Raw genomic sequence first — 18,354 nt, 5'->3', positions numbered from 1 at the left:
GCATGGCAGAGGGGCCTCACAGAGAAGAAGCGGTTCCTGGTAGGCAGAAGGCAGCAAAAGCCAAGTGACCAGGGCCAGGGATATAGCACAGTGGCACAGTGCCTGCCTGGAAAGCATAACATTCTGGGTTCCATTCCTGGTACCAAAAAAAAGTGACCAGGCCAGCCAGATAGCTCAGCAGATTAAAGCACCTGCTTAGGCAGACTCAGGGGGCGAGTTCGATTCCCGGCATGCTGTGCCGGCCCCGCCCCCAGAGCACACAGAGATGGTGATTGAGACTGGGCACGGTGCTGCTCACCTGTAATCCCAGGGCTTGGGAGGCTGAAAAACAGGAAGGATCACTATGAGTCTGATCTGTGTAGCGAGACCCTATAGGCCCTGTACTAAATACATTACCCCAAAAAGTGACTAACAACAAGGCACAATAGCAACTGCTTTCTGCCCCTTTTATATTTTATCTAGGCTGGTTTAGGGTAGGTGCCAAGCCAATCAGTGAACTAATCCTAGTACCCTTAATCCCAGCACCCCTAATTCTAGCATCACACCGTGAACCAACCACAAGCTCTCGATCCAGCCCCCTCTGCAACAGCCCCACCTATGACCTCATGAGGCTCTAAGAAGACATCTAGACACAAGTCATAATACACAGCAGCATGCAATTACCAGAATTTAACAAAGACTGAATAAATGGCAATTGATAGATTCACAATGACAACTAAATGACAATATAAACCATTGATGTGACAGTCCTAAGATGATAATACAGTTGATACTTAGCCACTTATTTTGACAATTTTTATGGCACTAACAACACAATATTTACTTTACATGCACTACAGACAATAATTTACAGAAAACAATGGGAAATTTCTAGATTTAGTAAAAATGATTTCAGAAGTTAAAACTACAACAGTCAAACAAGACAAGGTATAAAAAATAAAAGATCTTTGTTTGGGATGAAAAATTCAAACATTAATTTACTGAAAGCAAATAATTTTTTGGGCAGTAAAGTAAAAAAAAAAATCATACCTGTTTTGAAAAAGTGAATAATACTCAGTTTAGCTAGTTTTTCATAAGAATAAAGGTTTGAATAACATTGATTCATATGATGACCTGACATAGGAATCTGACAGAAGATGTAAATGAGAAAGTCACCATTGACGTTTTATTGGTTTTACACCTATGGTTACAAAACATACATTTTGCTGGCTCTGATGGCACATCCCCGTGACCCCAGCACTCTGGGAAGTGGAGGCAAACAGACTGCAAGTTCATGCCCAGATGGGACAATTTAACAATTCAAGGTCTCACTACAGATTGGACTTGTAGTGATTCTCCTGTTTTCAACCTCCTAAGCACTGGGATTACAGGTATGCACCACCACACCCAGCTTTTTTTGAGATAGGATCTCGTTCTGTAGTTCAGGCTGGTCTTGAACTCACTGTGTAGCCCAGGCTGGCCTCAAACTTATGATAATCCTCTTGCCTCTTGCCCTTGCATTTCAAGTGCTGGGATCACAGATGTGTACCACCACACCTGGCTATAATTTCAATTTTGAGGCACTTTATTCTACTGTGGAGTAGCAACTTGTTGGACCATGATAATTATTTTATTATTTTTATTGTTATTGAGACAGGGTCTGTTAATTCAAGCTGACCTCAAACTCACAGCAATCCTTCTGCCTCAGCCTTCCAAGTACTGGGATTTCAGGATTACAGGTGTGTGCTACCATACCTGGTGGACCATGAAAAGTAAATGTTATCTTTAATATTTTACCAAATTTCATTCATATTAAAATTTTAAGGGAAAGAAGGTAAAAAAGGGAATTAAGATGTGTTATGTACATGTACTAATTCTCCACAAGGAATGTAAAATTTCTGTATTACAAACTGACTAATAAAAATATTTACTAAAAATTTTATTGTTAAATTGGAAGTGGTGGTATGTGCCTATAATCCCTTTAATCAGGTCCTCAAATAGGAAGGTAAAAAGCTTCAGAGTTGTTCAGACCAGCCTGAATAATTTATCAAGACTCTCTCAAAATAAAAAAAGCCTTTTTTTATTTTGCGTAAGATCGGAGTTCAGTACCTAGCACCAGCTCTTTCCGCCATCTTTCCGTGCCGCCATAATGGTGCGCATGAATGTCCTGGCTGATGCTCTCAAGAGCATCAACAATGCTGCAAACGCCAGGTCCTCTTAGGCCGCGCTCCAAAGTCATTGTCCGGTTTCTAACTGTGATGATGAAGCATGGTTACATTGGCGAGTTTGAAATCATTGATGATCACAGGGCTGGAAAAATTGTTGTCAGCCTCACAGGCAGGTTAAACAAGTGTGGCGTGATCAGCCCCAGGTTTGATATGCAGCTGAAAGACCTGGAAAAATGGCAGAATAACCCGCTCCCACCTCATCAGTTTGGTTTCATTGTATTGGCAACCTCAGCGGGCATCATGGATCATGAAGAAGCGCGACGAAAACACACAAGAGGAAAAGTCCTGCAATTCTTTTTCTAAGGATGTGAAACATACACATAAAATGCCTCAGTGGAAAAAAAAAAAAAAAAAAAAAAAAAAAATATACAATCAGCCCAGGATTTAGAATATTATTTAAAGTTTGGATTTTAAAGGGCTGGGAAGTAGCTAAGTAGTAGTGAGTGGTTGCCTAGAATGCACAAAGCCCTGGGTTCAGTCTCCAGCACCAAGCATGGAGATGAACACCACACACACACACACACACACACACACACACCAGTCATTATAATGGTGTAGTCAAAATAAGAGAATGGATTTTATATACTTATATCTGGTAATCTGAATAAGTAATTTTAAAAAATAACTAATTTGAAGACAACAATATGCAATATAACAACCATTGTTGAATTCCAGAGAGAGAGAGAGAGAGAGAGAGAGAGAGAGAGAGAGAGAGAAAGAAATACATTTTGCATTTTGTTAGACTGGGTGGTGGTGACTTAATATTTGCATTGGAACTCAACCCAGACACTACAAATGTTGGGAGGGTGATAAGTTTGGACCCTCAGCCTAGTTAGGACCCTCACCCTCACTCCAAGTTTCACTTCTTTTTGGCCCTGAGCCAGGGCCAAAATCTCAGAACAGGTCCACCGACTTTGACCTGGGCAAAAAACCACAGAAACTCTCCTTTGTTCACATCAAAATTCCCCCACAGACCAGGAAGGCCTCCCAAGATCAGCTCTCCCTCGGCTGTTCCAGCCCCCAAACACCTTCCCCACAACCCCCCTTAAAAGCCCTGTGCTTTACTTAGCTCACTGCTGTCTTGGTCCACTAGTCAGCCCGCTTACTCCTACCTCCAATAAATCTTCTCATGTCAGAATGCCTGGTCTGGTCAATTGCATGGGTTGTACCTAGCAGAGAGGACATAAGAGGCACTTGCTATTTGGTGTGATGGTTCTGCCCACCCTTATTCCACAGCTCTGACAACCAGTCATTTATCTCCAAGGCCTCCTCTGACATCTTACCCTCACCCTCTTAGGTTCCCAGAGTCTCTAGTGGAACCGGCCTCCTTTTAGATGTTCTCCTCATTTAGTGCATCCTGCCCCTCCTTTGGAACTTGGCACAATTGCTAAGGTTAGACTGGAAAAAGATTTGAGCAACTCCATGCTATAGTTTGGGTCTTGAATGCCTCCCAAAGGCCTGAAGGTGTGCTGAAGCTTGGGCTTATGCCTAGATGTCTCCCCCCAGCCTCTTGTGCTCATAGGGAGGTGGCTGGACCATGGGTGTGTGGTACTGGATTAGTCCACTGATTGGTTTAGCATAGCTCGAGGTGCAGTTGAACGGATTTACAAAGGACAAAAGCTCCACCCTGAGTGTGGGTGACACCAACCAATAGGCTTGTGGCCTGGAATCAAATATTAAGGGAAAGGGAGCACACTGATGCTGCATTGTGCCTGCCCTGCCATTGACTGTTTCTCTCCTTCCTTGCGCCTCTGCATGCTGCCTTGCCTTGGAGCCAGCGGACTCTGGACTGAAACCTTTGCTAAAATAAAGTTTTCTTCCTTTAACTGTGGGCATCAGGTATTTGTCTCAGCAACAAAAATGTAAGACACTTAGCATATTGGGAAATGATAGAGCCTTTAGAAGGTGCAGGCCAGTGGAAGGAATTTGGGTCACTGGGGCTGTGGGTCACCAGTTAGGTCTTTGAAGGAGCTATCAAGACGCCAGCCCCTCTTTGTATCCTGGCCAGCATGAGCTAAGCAGCTTCTGCCATGCACCCCCATCATGATGCACCACAGGCTACAGCCCCTCAAGCAATGGCCCGACCAGGGCCAGACTGGTATTTCCAGAACTATAAGCTACAAGCCTATTTTGCTACAGTACAGAGTGTCTTGGATTCTATCAACTGTTAACATGATGAGGTGATAGACAGCAATTGCTCCCCAACCACATGTGGATTTCAAACTTGAGCGTGAGCCACCAACAGAAGCTCATAAACCTCCACAAGGACCCTCTTGTGTGACCAAATGTTTAAATGGGGGATGACCAGCAACAGGGTTTTTTTTTTTGGCTGAACCCAGGATTGAGTTTTTTTGTTTGTTTGTTTGTTTGTTTTTTACATAAGTTTTTTTTTTCTTGTTTGTGTGTGTACATGCATTTTCCAAAAGCACATTTCCTCTTTTTTTTTTTTTTTGTCTTTTTGAGACAAGTTTCACTATATAATTCAGGCTGGCCTTAAACTCGTTTTGTAGCCCAAGTGACCTCAAACCAGAATTGATCCTCCTGCCTCAGCCTCCCAAGTGCTGGGATTATAGGTGTGCACCACCACGCCTAGCTCACAAGTGCATTTTTTGAGGGCAATCAGAAGATTACTGCTTTCAGTAGATGAAAAACAGTGGCAAACTGTGCATACAGTAAGAAAATTTTCTTCGTATAAATCTCAGGAACCTAATTACACCGAGTCACCTTCTCAGCGCACATCCCTCCTAAGAGTGGAGTAGTCCAGGCTATGACCAGCCTCCTTAAAAAAAAAAAAGAAAAAAAGGACACCTCTGTTTCCTTTTCTTTACCTAAAACTGGTTGCATGTTCTAGCTAAGAAAAAGAAAAATACCAGTTTCCTCACTGCCGCAGGTCTACTGCTGACTGCTGTATCCAGTAAACGCTGGCAGTGGAGTAGCAGCTGCTTCGCATCACGATCCTGCTAGTTCAGGGAGCTGGAACTGCCTGCTGCCGACCTACACCACACAAGCACGTAGAACTAAGCACCACCTAACACGACCGACCGGTTATGAAATGCAGATGAAAAGACGCACAGCGCAAGGCGCAGGGAGGAGCGCAGAGCCGCCCCGCCCTCTCCCGGCTCCTTCCCTCCAGGAACCTCTGTGTACCACCGCGTTCAGTGTTTACCACATACCAAGAACCTCAAGTAACCACAGTGGCAAACTTCCAGGTGAACAGAAAAGCGATGAGGAAAGGAATCCTTGCATTGAAATTTGTAAAGCTGCGTTACCAAAATAGCACATCAGTATGTCTAAATCATTTCTTAGGTAAGGTCAAAGTTCAAAGCAGTTAGCCGTTAAAGAAGCCATGTTTTAATATTTTAATGGCAATTCAAGCGGCGCAGTTGTTGGAAGATAACTGTTCTGTGGAGTTTGTGGCATGGTCTTGCTACATAGTTGCTCCTGCCTTGAACTTGAGAGCTCCCTGCCTCAGCCTCCTGAGTGCTGGGATTACAGGCACGCACCACTGCCCCCAGAGCTGAGAAGCACAAGTCTGCGTAGCGAAAGTCGGAGGCTGCAGGTGGGGTTCTTCTACTCTGCTGCCAGCTCCTTCCTCGAGGCTGATTATCCCCACTTGCAAATGCCTATAGCTCTCTAACTTTCCATTCACAGCTACTGGGGCCCTCCTTCACTCTGGCTGCTTCACTAAAAATTTCTGTGCCAGCCATTCACAGCTACACAAAGTGGTTTTTACACAAAGACCACTGTGTGGGCAGAGGAGCTGCTGGGGTGGGGGGGCCCTAACCCACTACTCACTAAAAAGCAGGATTTGTGTTTTCTTCCGAGGCAGTCAAGGACTTAAAGCCACTCTTTCCTGAAAACTATGCTTTTTTACTTGGGCCTACAGAAACTTAATAGGTAACTAAGATGGAAGAAGTTTGACCTTTATTTTGCAGAACTCTGGGTCAGATCCTGCTCAGCTCTGCATCTAAACATGACAGTCATTTAAGGAATATCTGGGGGAAAGTTGGTTTCAAAAAAGGAGTTTGAATACTAAATTCCTTAGCCTATCTCATTACCCTCCAACTAAAGAGACCAGGAAATGTTACAGCTCTTTTAGAATTTGTCTAGCAGGTTTTCTGACATCTACCAGAAAGCCCATAGAAATAAAAAAATAAATAAAGACACCAGGACAAGAGAGTCACAGGGAAGTGATTTACACCCAGGAATCGCCATTCCCCTAACTGGGGTCACCTTGGATTCCAACCTCACACGGCTGCTCCAGGCAGAGACCTCATCTCCAGAGCCAAGCTGGCCCTCAGGTCCTGAGGAGTCCTCCAGAGGCGTTGGACTGAGGAGGTGACCACCCAGACATGAGCCCACCCCAGAGCCCCATGAAACTGGTCTGGGTTCTTTTGTGAACCGGCCACCTGACCCACCTCCGCAGACCATGCCCCCTTCATTTTTTCAGACTGATGTGTTTTTTCCTACATCTTACTCTCCTTTGTCAGGGGACTGGCTTATCTTTGTCAGAACTATCCTTCCCTTTACTGTCTTGCTTTAATTAACAAACTTTCCTGTCAATTCATGCTGCTGTTTCCATTTTAATTTCCATCGTCACAAAAGCAGGGACTGGTGCTAGCTGGTAACCATTTCGTCTTCTGAATTGTCCTGAGGTCCTGAGGGAATAGCCTCATCCATCTACAAATCCAGCTGCACACTTGTATGCCCGTGTGACTGAGACTGGCGGTGTAGCTAAGGAGTAAAGACAGGACCCCCCTAAATATCCTCTTTCCTCCAGCCCCAAACAATGCCATCAAGTGTAAAAAATGTTTCAGTCATGTGTGTGTGTGTGCACGCACGTGTGCGTGCACATGTAATTTTTTCTTTGCTTTCTCTTTTCTTTTTTCCTTTTGCTTTTTAAATTGACAGCATTCCTGAGCCTTGAGCAATAATAAAAAGGAGCCAGAAGAGAGGACATGGCTACCACTAACTGCTTATGTTTCAATCCTTCGCACGCTGAAGCAGTACTGGAAGCACATGGTTAAGCATAACCTGACATCTCACCCTCCTCCGAGGCACACTGTCTTCCCTTCACCTCTCTCCTCAGATCTTAAAATCAGTGCAAAAGGGCCCAGTCCTGACTTGGAGAAGAACTGTTCTCATTGTAGTCATTGTGCCTGGGAACAAAAGAACATGTAGATCAAAGGCTGAGGGTCTTCAGCCTCCCCATGGTCACATGATCATCCAGCTCAAAGGCAACCCTGTTAACTAAAGAGCTGGTTGGAAGCTTCTGGCCTTTCAAGGGGAGTCCATTGGTTACCTAGAAACAGCCCACCACCACCACCACATCATTTGCATTGCTTTGCACACTGCTCCCAACTCTCTTTTGGGGGACCATTTGGCCATTCCAAGTGGTACTCCTTGATAACAGCATCCTTTTCTCTGTCTCTGAAACATGCAACTCTGCACCCTTCCAGCCCCCAGTTTTAATTTGGTTTTCTGCTGGAATTTTAGAATCAATTTGCCTAATCTTCACATCCTAAAATTCTGTTGGCAGGATGATTTTCATGAAATTTAAATTTATATATTAACCTAAAGAAAACTTACTTTTTTAAATGTTAAGACTTTTTATCTAGGGCTGGTCAAATAGCTCAATGGATTAAAGCACTTGCAAGCAGGCACAGGGGGCAGGGGTTTGATCCCCTGGCCTGCTCGTGCCAGCCCCACCCCTGGGGCGCACTGAGACAGCAACTGAGACTGGGCCTGGTGGTACGCACCTGTAATCCTAGCTCTTGGGAGGCTGTAAACAGGCAGATCACTATGAGTTCAATCTAGTAGTGAGACCCTGAACACCTTGTAGACCCTTCCCTAAAATACAGAAAAGAAAAAAGACTTCTTATCTATAGTGACAATAATGATTTTTATTTAAGTCTCTTTTTTTTTTTTTTGCTCTCACAAATATTTCTGTTCATACCATTTTCTCATTTTTGATACTGAGTTTACTCTTAGGTATTGTACCTTGCATTGTTATTTTTTCCCATAATTTTATTGATAAACAAATAGTAATGAGACAGTTTCAAATCAAATTGGTAGGACAGTTTCAATAATTAACACATTGCATACATTCTTCCTAGTGGTTAATTGCTGTACAAGATGCAGACATGATATCCTATTTATAAACACCATTAGAACAAATCCCTCTATTCATTAAGAGAATGTAACTATATATCTATCCTAACCACTTTGAATACACAGATACAAAATGGACATTCATCTGTATACCCTTTTTTGGTTAAGTTCCGTTATTTGAATATTATAGGTGTGTAAACTCAGTAAAATATTCTAAAAGAGTTCAGTGGCCCATAATAGTTTTGGGTCTTCTGCTTGACTGGCAATGTCAGAAATTGTTGACCTGAGTCCCCCACAGCTCAACATAACACTTGCATTGTTATTGAAAAATGGTATCTTCCATTGCATTTTTTAACTGCTTATTACCTATATATGATGGTCATCCAACAATTTTTGGGGTATTGCTGAGATTGAATCCAGGACATCACATGTGCCAGACATACGCTCTACCACTTAGCTATAGCCCCAACCCTCAGTAACTTTTTTTTTTCCCGTAACCCCTCAGTAACTTTGATATGGCTGAAGTAGGTATCTTGCTTTAAAATCCAAAATAGTAGAAGGAAATAGTAGAATGTGATGAGCCAGCAGTCACAGGGAGTGTGAACTTGGGTGAACGCATCAAAGCCCTGCAGCTATAACCTGTGATCAGGAACTAAAGCAAATCTGAAAGCGATTGACCTAAGACATAATCCCTAATCTCCAAGACCACAATCAGACTCCTGCACAAAAACATTCTCATTCAAAGTCTACCAGATTGAAGGAGATCTTATAACCCACTGTGCTTCCATGCTGGGAATTTGACGACTGGATATTGCTCTCATCGTCACTTCTTCTACAGCTGTCTTCTACAACTACCATAGCTTGTTCATTTCCTTCCTTCCTTTCTTCCTTCTTTCCTTCCTTCCTTCTTTTCTTCCTTCCTTCCTTCCTTTCTTTTTTCTGGTGCTGGAAATTGAACCAAGTCTCACACACACTAAACAAATGTTCTACAGGTGAACTACAGCCTAGGCTATACAAAGAGACCCTGTCTCAAAAAAAATAAATGTAAGTTCCCCTTAGATGTCTGCATTAGTAGACAGAAAGAAATGGGAATCTTAGCAATGTGTATTATATGCTTGCAGTATACCAGGCTTTGGGCTTTATGTGGCCATCTCATTTAATTGCTTTGGTAACCAAATGGGGAAAGTACTATTATTTTCTTTTGTATTTTATAGATGAAAAAAACTGAGCTCAAAGAGATGAAGTGAATTATTCAAGGTTATACAGCTATTAGTGCTAACACTGAGATTTAAATCCATGTATATTGAGTCCATATATGCCTACACTCTTAGTTGCTTTTAGCTCTAATACATTTTCATGGGAGAGAAGGGAAAAAAAATCCACCCAAATCACACCTCAACTCAACAGAAACATCAGTCTTTATTTACATTGTATAGTAGCCAAGGAGTGTGTACTGTTCACACTGTGCTTTACATGATTGCCTGATTTGAGGAGTGTAGTTAGCTGGTCATGTCCAACAGGAACACCTTTACAATCTATCGCAGCATTGTCACCAAAAGCACGCTCTCACTGGGCTACTCCCAGCCAATGACTGTGCTGGGAGGGGAGCTAGAACCAAGCCATTCCTGCCCAACAAGGATCTCCTCTCTGGGCAATGTCTGGGTCACAGCAACGCCACAGTCTTGGCTGAGATCCACCCAGAGCTGTGCGGAGCTCAGGCCATTCCTACCCTACACTCCCTCCTCCTCCCCAACCTGCTCAGAACTCAGAGCTTCACCCCCTGCTTCTGCATCCTCTGTCTTTATTTCCTATGGTCATCCACTGTGATATCTCTTTTCCCGAAGGTCTTATCATCTTTGTGGCTCTCCTATGGATTTTCAGAAGTATTTCTGCATTTCTCTTTGCTTTAGGAGGGAACACAATGCTATATAGTCTCATCAGAATTGAGCAGCAATGAAACTGGCTACCGGTGTCATATTCATGTTTTGGGCCACGAGCATGACCTCTGATCAACTACTCAACAGATCAGCTAAGTGCACACCACACTCAGCTATAAAATATTCATTTGTCAGTTCAACTGCCTGGTTAGTATATTCTTTGGTTACTAACCTGTTCCCTTTCCTGGACAGGAAACATAGGAAGCTAGATAATATGCCTATATTTCTGTCAATCCTGACTACCTAGTGTTATGGGCACACAGAAAGTCTATTACAATATTTCATTGGCTTCCAGGCTCCAGCGATTGTAATACATGCCATTTTTAATGTGACATTTGGAGACCGTATTTCATTTTTCCCTTATATGAAAGTGTGTGGGCTGGGGAGATAGCTTAGTAGAATATGCACTTGCCTGGCAAGTGCAAGGTCCTGAGTTCAATCCCCAGTACCACACCAAAAAAACCCCCAAAAACCCACAAACAAACAACAAAAAAAGCGTGGTCCCTATGGAGCGCTAAGGCAGTTTTCCATGAGATTATTCAGGAGCCTACATTATTTCCCTTTCATCTCTCTGCCATTCGTAGGCTATTGTAGTCCTCAGGGTTAAGGATGAGTGGTTAGAACATCTATGTCCTATGTCTGAATAAGGGGAAAGGGGAGGAGAGGACAGGCAAGCAAAGAGTTTCAAGCAGACTGAAGTTGCACAAAATCATTGGCAAAAACAGTCATTTGGTCATCACAGGAAGGCCAGGAAATGTCTCTGCCTGGATGGTGTGCACCTGGGAAGAAAGGTAGACTGGAATCAGGGTGAATAACTAGACATTTACTGGAAAGAGCAAAGAACAAATCAGAGGTATGCTCCTAGTCTTCTTCTCCTTCATGCCAAGGATCAAACCCAGAGCCTTAAAAATATGAATCGCAGCGCCGTGGGCATTCACAGCGAGGGCTTTAGCCTTCGGCTACACAAAGGTCAGCAGTGCGACCACACTGCGTCCTGGGAAGCCTGGCGTGAGCAGGGTTCTGCTCTCACTCCGCCATTCTCTTCTCTCGCCTATGCACTGAATTGTCCGAGTATGGTGTCAGCTGTAATCCACACATGTTGACATGTTCCAGGTTCGTTTACACTCAGTCAAATTATTTTCTAATTTCCCTCAGGTCATCCTTTTTAAGGAAGGGTTATCCAAAATTTTGTTTAATTTCCAAATAATCAAAAACTTTCCAAATTTCTTGCTTTACTTGACTTGTAGCTTTTTTTCTGATTGAGGACTTACTTTGTGTTATTTAAACTATTTTTATATGTGTTGTGGTTGAACTGGGGAGATAGCTCAGCTCAGCAGTCTAAGTCCCTACCTGGCAAGTGCAAGGACGCAGGTTCGATCCCCAGTGTCGCATGCTGTGCTGTGTGCACCATGCTGGCCCTGGAAACTGGGCACGATGGTGCATGACTGTAATCCCAGTGCTGGGGAGGCTGAGACAGGATGATCACTATGAGTCTAAACTGCATAGTGAGGCCCTGTACCAAATAAATAAATTTAACAAAAATGTGTTATGGTTTATCTTATGGTCTAGAATATGGTCTATGTTGATAATGTCCCATATACATTTAAGAAGAATGTGTAGCTTTCTGATATTACACCCAATGTTCCATAAATATCAATTAGTTGTGGTTTATTGGTGACTTTGTTTAGGTCTTCTATATCCTTACTGATTTTGTCACTCTGTTCTGTCAGTTATGGAAAGAAATATCAACGTCTCTAGACTTTGTGATTTTTTGTTTCTCTTTTTGCTTCATGTCTTCTGTAGCACTCACATTTAGAATTGTTATTTGTTGTGAACTGATTCTCTTTTTATATAATGGAAATCTTCACCTTTTGTTTTATTTGGAGTTTAATTTGTTGTAGCTTAGCAATTTGTGGGAGGCAGAATAATGTCTGCATCTTAATCTCCAGAACATGGATAGATGTTAGATTGCAGTGAGGGAAATTAAGGATGTTAACCTAATCTGGAAATGGAGAAATTATCCCAGGTTATTTGGATAAGTAAAAGAGGAAGCAAAAAAGTGAGTCAAGGAAAATCATGTAAACAGATCAGAATGAGATAATTGCTGGCTCTGATACTAGAAAATGGGCAGCCTCTACAAGTTGGAAAGGGAAAGAACACTAATTCTCCCTAGAGCATCCACTGCTCGTTGCCTTGGAATTTGTTCTGGCTACCGCTTCTAGCTTGACCTCTTCAGGGACACTTATTTTGGCCTTGACCTTTATGTTGAAAATCAAGATGGGAAGTTTATCTCTAAAATATTCTTTCAGCCAGCAGAACACAGAAAATTAAGATAAGTTTTCAGGTGACAATATGCTCAGGCAATGAGATGCGGTAGAAGGCAAGCATGTTATGTGCTTAACAGTGTTCCTATCCAGATTTGCTTTCTGAGTTCCAAATGTAGAATTAGCCAGGCACAATAGTATACACCTATAATCCCAGCTCAGGCTGAGGGAGGAGGATCACAAGTTTGAAGCCAGCTTGGGAAATCCAGCAAGACTGTGTCTCAAAATAAGCTTGAAAAAATTTTAATGGAAAAAAATTTTAATGGGCTGGAATTTAGCTCAGTGGTCCCTGTGTTCAATCCCCAGCATAAAAAAAAAAGAAAAGAAAGAAGAGGGTTAGAATACCAAGTACACTGTGATTATCATTTCCCATGTCTGCCATGCAGTCAAATTGGACCAGTTTCTCAGAGATCTTTTCCCAGTGAAATAAAATTCAAAGGAAAAGAAGTGGAAGCTATGCACAGGAAGGGGAACCATGTTCATATATAATAACAATGGACTGATTCTTTCTGGCATTTGGGAGTGGTCAGAGAGGTTAATTATTGTTATGGTTCACTTGTGCCCTCTCAAAATTTAATTAGAGTCCTAAGCCCCCATATCTCATAATGTGATCTTATTTACAAGTAGGGTCATAGCAGATGTAATTAGTTATGATGGGGTCATCGTAGAGTAGCAATAGGACTGGTGCTTTTATAAAAAGATTCATTCAGGAGGCTGAGGCAGGATGCTCGACTGAGCTTAGGATTTGGGGACCACCTTGAGCAAAAGAGCAAGATCTCATTTTTTTGAAAGGGGCTGAGTTTTTAGTTCAGTGGTAGATTGTTTGCCCACCATGTTTAAGGCCCTAAGTTTGATTCCCAAGACCACCACCAAGACAGAAGAGGAGGAGGAAGGAGTGGGAAGACAAAAGGAGAGCTGTGATTTAAATTTTGTGATTACCTTGTATGTATTGAAAAAGTACTTAAATAAAATTATACTTATATTTTGTATTATGAAAATGAAGTGCATTTATTTCACATGTGCTATACAGAAAGATCTCCAAAATATGCTGCGTGAAATAGTAAATGCTAGAAGGCTGGGGATTAGCTCAGTCACACAGTGTCTGCCTGGGAAGCATGAGGTCTTAAGTTCCATTCCCAGTAACCTCCCAAAAATGATAGAATAAAAGTTATAACATGACTTCATGTATAAAGAAAAGAAAAAAATCAACATATTGGTAAATATAAATATATGTATAAAGTTGTGTAGAACAAATATCTGAACTTTTAAATAGCCCCTAAGTAAGTTAGGCACCTCAGCCATAGAACACAGAGAAATAGAATGAGTACCTGTTACATACATAGGGGTTACATCTTCTTTAAAAAGACAATAACAAAGAATGGATGGTGGGTACCAAACTGTCAGTTGGTGGCTCTTTTCATGAAGTGGAAGAGGTTAGAGAAAGAAGACAAAGGAAGTTTTACATTTTATTCTTTACACATGTATTCTTTTTTTTTTAAATGTATTTGGTAAGGGTCTCACTCTGCAGCTCAGACTTGTAGTGATCCTCCTGTTTTCAGCCTCCCCAGCGCTGGGATAACAGGTGTGTGCCGCCACACCTGGTCTCTTTGCCCGGTCAGCACACATGTGGGCAGGGGTGGCATGGCATGTGGTGCTGGGGTGCTAACTCTGGTCTCTGCGCTTGCCTAAGCAGGCGCTTAGCCCACTGAACTATCTCGCTGGCCCCTTCTTAAACCCATTTGATGAAAATATCTTATGGGTGTTTAAACTGTTACAGTGTTATGGAGGGCAATTTTGCAGCATCTATAAAAACTGTAAGTACATATATTCTTGAATATAGAACTTCCATGTAGCTTATTTGTATTAGTCACTTTCTTGTCACTAAGACAAAAATACCCAACACTCACAACTGAAAGGAGAGGTTTACTTGACTCACAGTTTCGGAGGGCTCAGTCTGTGCTTGGCTGGCTCCCCGGCAAAATGGGCAAAGGAAGAAGGGAGAAGCTAGTGACAAGAATGTTGCCCTGCAGCTCGTGCTCCCAGTGACCCATCTCCAGCTGGGCCCGCCTCCCAGAGGGCACCCATCTATGAACTCATCAGTGGTTTAGATCCGAACCATAACAGCATTCTTCGTGTAGATATGCTCACATACATGCTTAACAAAATAGTTCCTAAATAGCCTTCCCAGATAACCTACACTTTCTGTTCGTCTTCCTAATTTCACATATGCAAAATTAATTTCTATTTTTATTATTGTTGTTTCTAATGGTTTCATATTGTAATACTAAATGTAACCTTTTTCTTTTTTCCAGTACCAGCGATTTTTCTTTTTGAAAGTACAGGCTTCATTTTGGCCTTTATGTGATATAAGATACTTTAAAAGAGTTTCCTTTACATTTGGTAAATACAATAACATACCAAGATTATTTAAAGAGAATATACTAGCTGCCCAAGTATCTATTACTCAGGCATGTATGTTCCTGGTACTTAAGATCATCAGCTAGAACCCTATTCCACCTCCCCCAAATAAGCCCTACCACAAAGTAATGGCTCTGTTTTGTTCTTGAAATTATCTCATCCACCTTAGCTTTGTTTCTTCCTCAAAGGCAGATATATGCTATTACTGAAATTCACATTGCAGACTGATCAAATCTATTTCCATAAATAGTAGTTATTGCTGAAAGGCTGGAATAGTGCCAGGTGTGGTGGCACACTAGCAGCACTTGGGAGGCGGAGGCAGGAGGTTTGCTGTGAGTTCCAGGCCAACCTGCGCTACACAGTGGGTTGAAGCCAGCCTGAAATACATAGCAAGACCATGTCTAAAAAAAAAAAAAAAAAGATTGGGAATGGGACTCTTCAGTTCACATGGAAAGAAATGGTTCATATGGAAAGCTATCCATAAGAACATGACTACGCCCTAAGGGACCTTGGAGACACTCCTCCTGGTGGGCGTTCTGTGTATCTGATCTTGCCATCCCCAAACCAGGCTCCAGACTGGCATGTGACGTGCCTTTGGGAAGCCCCAGGGCACAGTGGCAAGGGTCCACATTGGGCAGGTCATCATGTCCATCTGCACCAAGCTGCAGAACAAGGAGCATGTGATCGAGGCCCTACACAGGGCCAGGTTTAAGTTCCCTGGCCTCCAGAAGATCCACATCTCCAAAAAGTGGGGCTTCACCAAATTCAATGAGGATGAATTTGAAGACATGGTGGCCGAGAAGCGCCTCATCCCTGATGGCTGCGGGGTGAAATACATCCCAAACCTGGACAAGTGGCGAGCCCTGCACTCCTGAAGGCTTCCACTGTGCCATCCCCCAACAAGTTCATGAATAAATGTTCTCTCTTCTCAAAAAAAAAAAAAAAAAAAAAAGAACATGACTACTGAGTCAAGTTACACATCTCCCTCGGTTTCCAGTGACATTCAAGATGGAGTTCCTATGTTAGGCAAGTACTGCTTTTTTAATACTTTCTGCAGAGTCTAAATCATAAAAATTCTGCTTTACATAATCCAGTATCACTTTACCATAGCTGTAGATAGTAACTCTACATGCCCAACTTATTTGGCAAGGAGACTGTCATATTGAATAGTCAACAGTAAGACAGAAAAATCACAGTAGTCTTCAAAATATTTTCCAGTCCTATTTTACTTTATATTTTTGATACAGGGTCTTGCTCTCTATCTCAGGCTGGCCTTGAACTCTTGACAATCCTCCTGTCTCTGCCTCCTGAATGCTGGGATTACAGGCCACCATGCCAGGCATAAAGTTTTATTCTCTCTCTCTCTCTCTCTCTCCCTCCCTCCCTTCCCCCCTTCCTCTTTCCCTCCCTCCCTCCTTTTTTAAACAGGGTCTCACAGTTCAGGTTGGTCTTAAACTCCCTATATAGCCCAGGCTGGCTCTGAACTCTCAGCAACCCTCTTGCCTTAGCTTAAAAGGGGTAGGTATTACAGATATATACCACCGTGCTTGTCTAAAAAAAAAAAAATCAAAATTACATAAAGCAATTCATGACAAACAAAATACTAAATTTTCAAATAAAGATTACTAAATTTCCTTTTGCTTCATGCTCTAATATAGTTTCCTAAAGCACTGTTAGTGATCCGGACTTTAATTAAAATCATGAGTCACTGAATAAAGTACTGTTTTAAGAGGCTTCATATGCCAGAGATGTGTCAGGCAAACTATAAAGAGGAAACCTAGGGAACCATTGAAAAGATTCTTAGTGAAGACACTCTCCAGTGGTGGTGAACCTATAGCATGTGTGTTATTGTTAAGACAAAATATATTAATGGTTGCTTTTTTCTAAATTAAAACCTCAGTACTCAGGTTTAATTGCGGAGTTGGCACCAGGTGATAAATAAGTGGGTTTTGGGTTGCAGTTTGGGTGCTCATCTCTAAAAGGTTTGCAGGGACCCGGGGAGACAGCTCAGTAGAATAAGCACTTGCCTGGCAAGCACAGGGTCCTGAGTTCAATCCCCAGTACCACAAAAATAAATAAAACAAACAAAAGGTTTGCCCTCATTGTGTCTATACATTGTACTTATGATCTTCACATGGTAACTATCTCTATGTAAAACTATGAGGAGCTAGCAGTGTGCTTCACAAACCTTGGGGGTTTATTTTCTTGTGGTACTAGGAATTGAACCCAGGGTCTCTGCACCAAGCTATATTTGCAGCCTTTTCGTTTTGTGTTTCTTTTCTTTTCTTTTGTAGTGCTGGGGATTGAACCCAGGGTGTTGTGCGTGCAAGGCAAGAGCTCTACCACTGAGCCACCTTCACAGCCTGGTTTTTTTTTGTTTTGTTTTTGAGACAGGGTCTCACTAAGTCACGATGACCAGGCTGGGCTCAAACTTGCAATCCTCCTGCCTCAGCCTCCCCAAATGCTGCTATGACAGGCGTACCCCACTATGCCTGGCAGAACCTTAGTTTTAACCCAGTCCAACTCCCTTCTGTGTATGGACTTCCAGACACTGGCACTAGAAAGGTCACTCAAGAAACTGATGTGAAGATCTGTCCCCTTGCCTTCCTCTGCAAGCAGCTGGTTCCTGTCCATCCCTCTGTCCTCCTAAGACAGGGCCCTGGCACAGACTCTTCTGAAGAGTAAAGAAACAGAAGAAACAGCCACCGGTGTGCCTGGGCCTGCAGAGTTTGGCCTTTTCCTTTTTCTTGGAGGAAGTTCATCAGGCTACCAAAGAGAGCACAGAACGGAATTGGCAGTTGTCACATAGGGAGGGAGGCAAAACCATGACTCTAGCTATAGCTCTAGACAGTGTAGCTGCATTTTTGTGCCCTTAATTATGGCACTGTTGGGGCTAGTGAGATGGCTCAGTGGTCTAAAGCACCTACTTAGTACAAGCTAAGGTAAGCAAAAACACAGGGACCGTGGTTCAATCCCCCAGCACCACATGCCAGCCAGCCCCCCCCCCCCGTGGGCTGAGCTGGCCACACACACACACCCACACACGCAATAAATAAATAAATAAATATTAAAAAAATTATGGCACTGTTTTGCCAGCCTTTTACAGAAAGTATATGTTGGTCTATATCCTTGGGGAGTGGCTTCCAAGTACCCTGAGCTGTTTTTCCTTGCCTGTGATGAATTTAATCTAAGGGTCAGTGTTACTCAGAATATGACAGTTTCCTGAAACCACGTTCAATCTGATTATCTTGAGATTGTGTGATACAAGGATGTGCACAGTAAGTATCAAATATTTCACATTTCCTGGAGGCAGGTCAAAGAGGAAAAAGTCAGGATAAGACTGTTGCATTTACTACT

At 42.5% G+C, this 18,354-nt stretch overlaps 1 non-coding gene and 1 pseudogene across 1 annotated transcript; both read left to right on the top strand.

Annotated features, from left to right (window-relative positions):
* The first annotated feature begins 2,108 nt into the window (after positions 1 to 2,108).
* On the top strand, positions 2,109 to 2,510 carry LOC101562594 (annotated as a pseudogene).
* Positions 2,511 to 6,286: 3,776 nt separating this feature from the next.
* On the top strand, positions 6,287 to 6,348 carry LOC111817022. The gene has a single exon (XR_002821313.1). It is a non-coding gene; the product is annotated as a U7 small nuclear RNA (small nuclear RNA).
* Positions 6,349 to 18,354: the final 12,006 nt, after the last annotated feature.

Source organism: Octodon degus, unplaced genomic scaffold (genome assembly GCF_000260255.1).
Source record: "Octodon degus isolate 3935 unplaced genomic scaffold, OctDeg1.0 scaffold00046, whole genome shotgun sequence".
NCBI classification, from domain to species: domain Eukaryota; kingdom Metazoa; phylum Chordata; class Mammalia; order Rodentia; family Octodontidae; genus Octodon; species Octodon degus.
The sequence above is the reverse complement of the archived record's forward strand: the minus strand, read 5'-3'. Positions and strand labels throughout refer to the sequence as shown.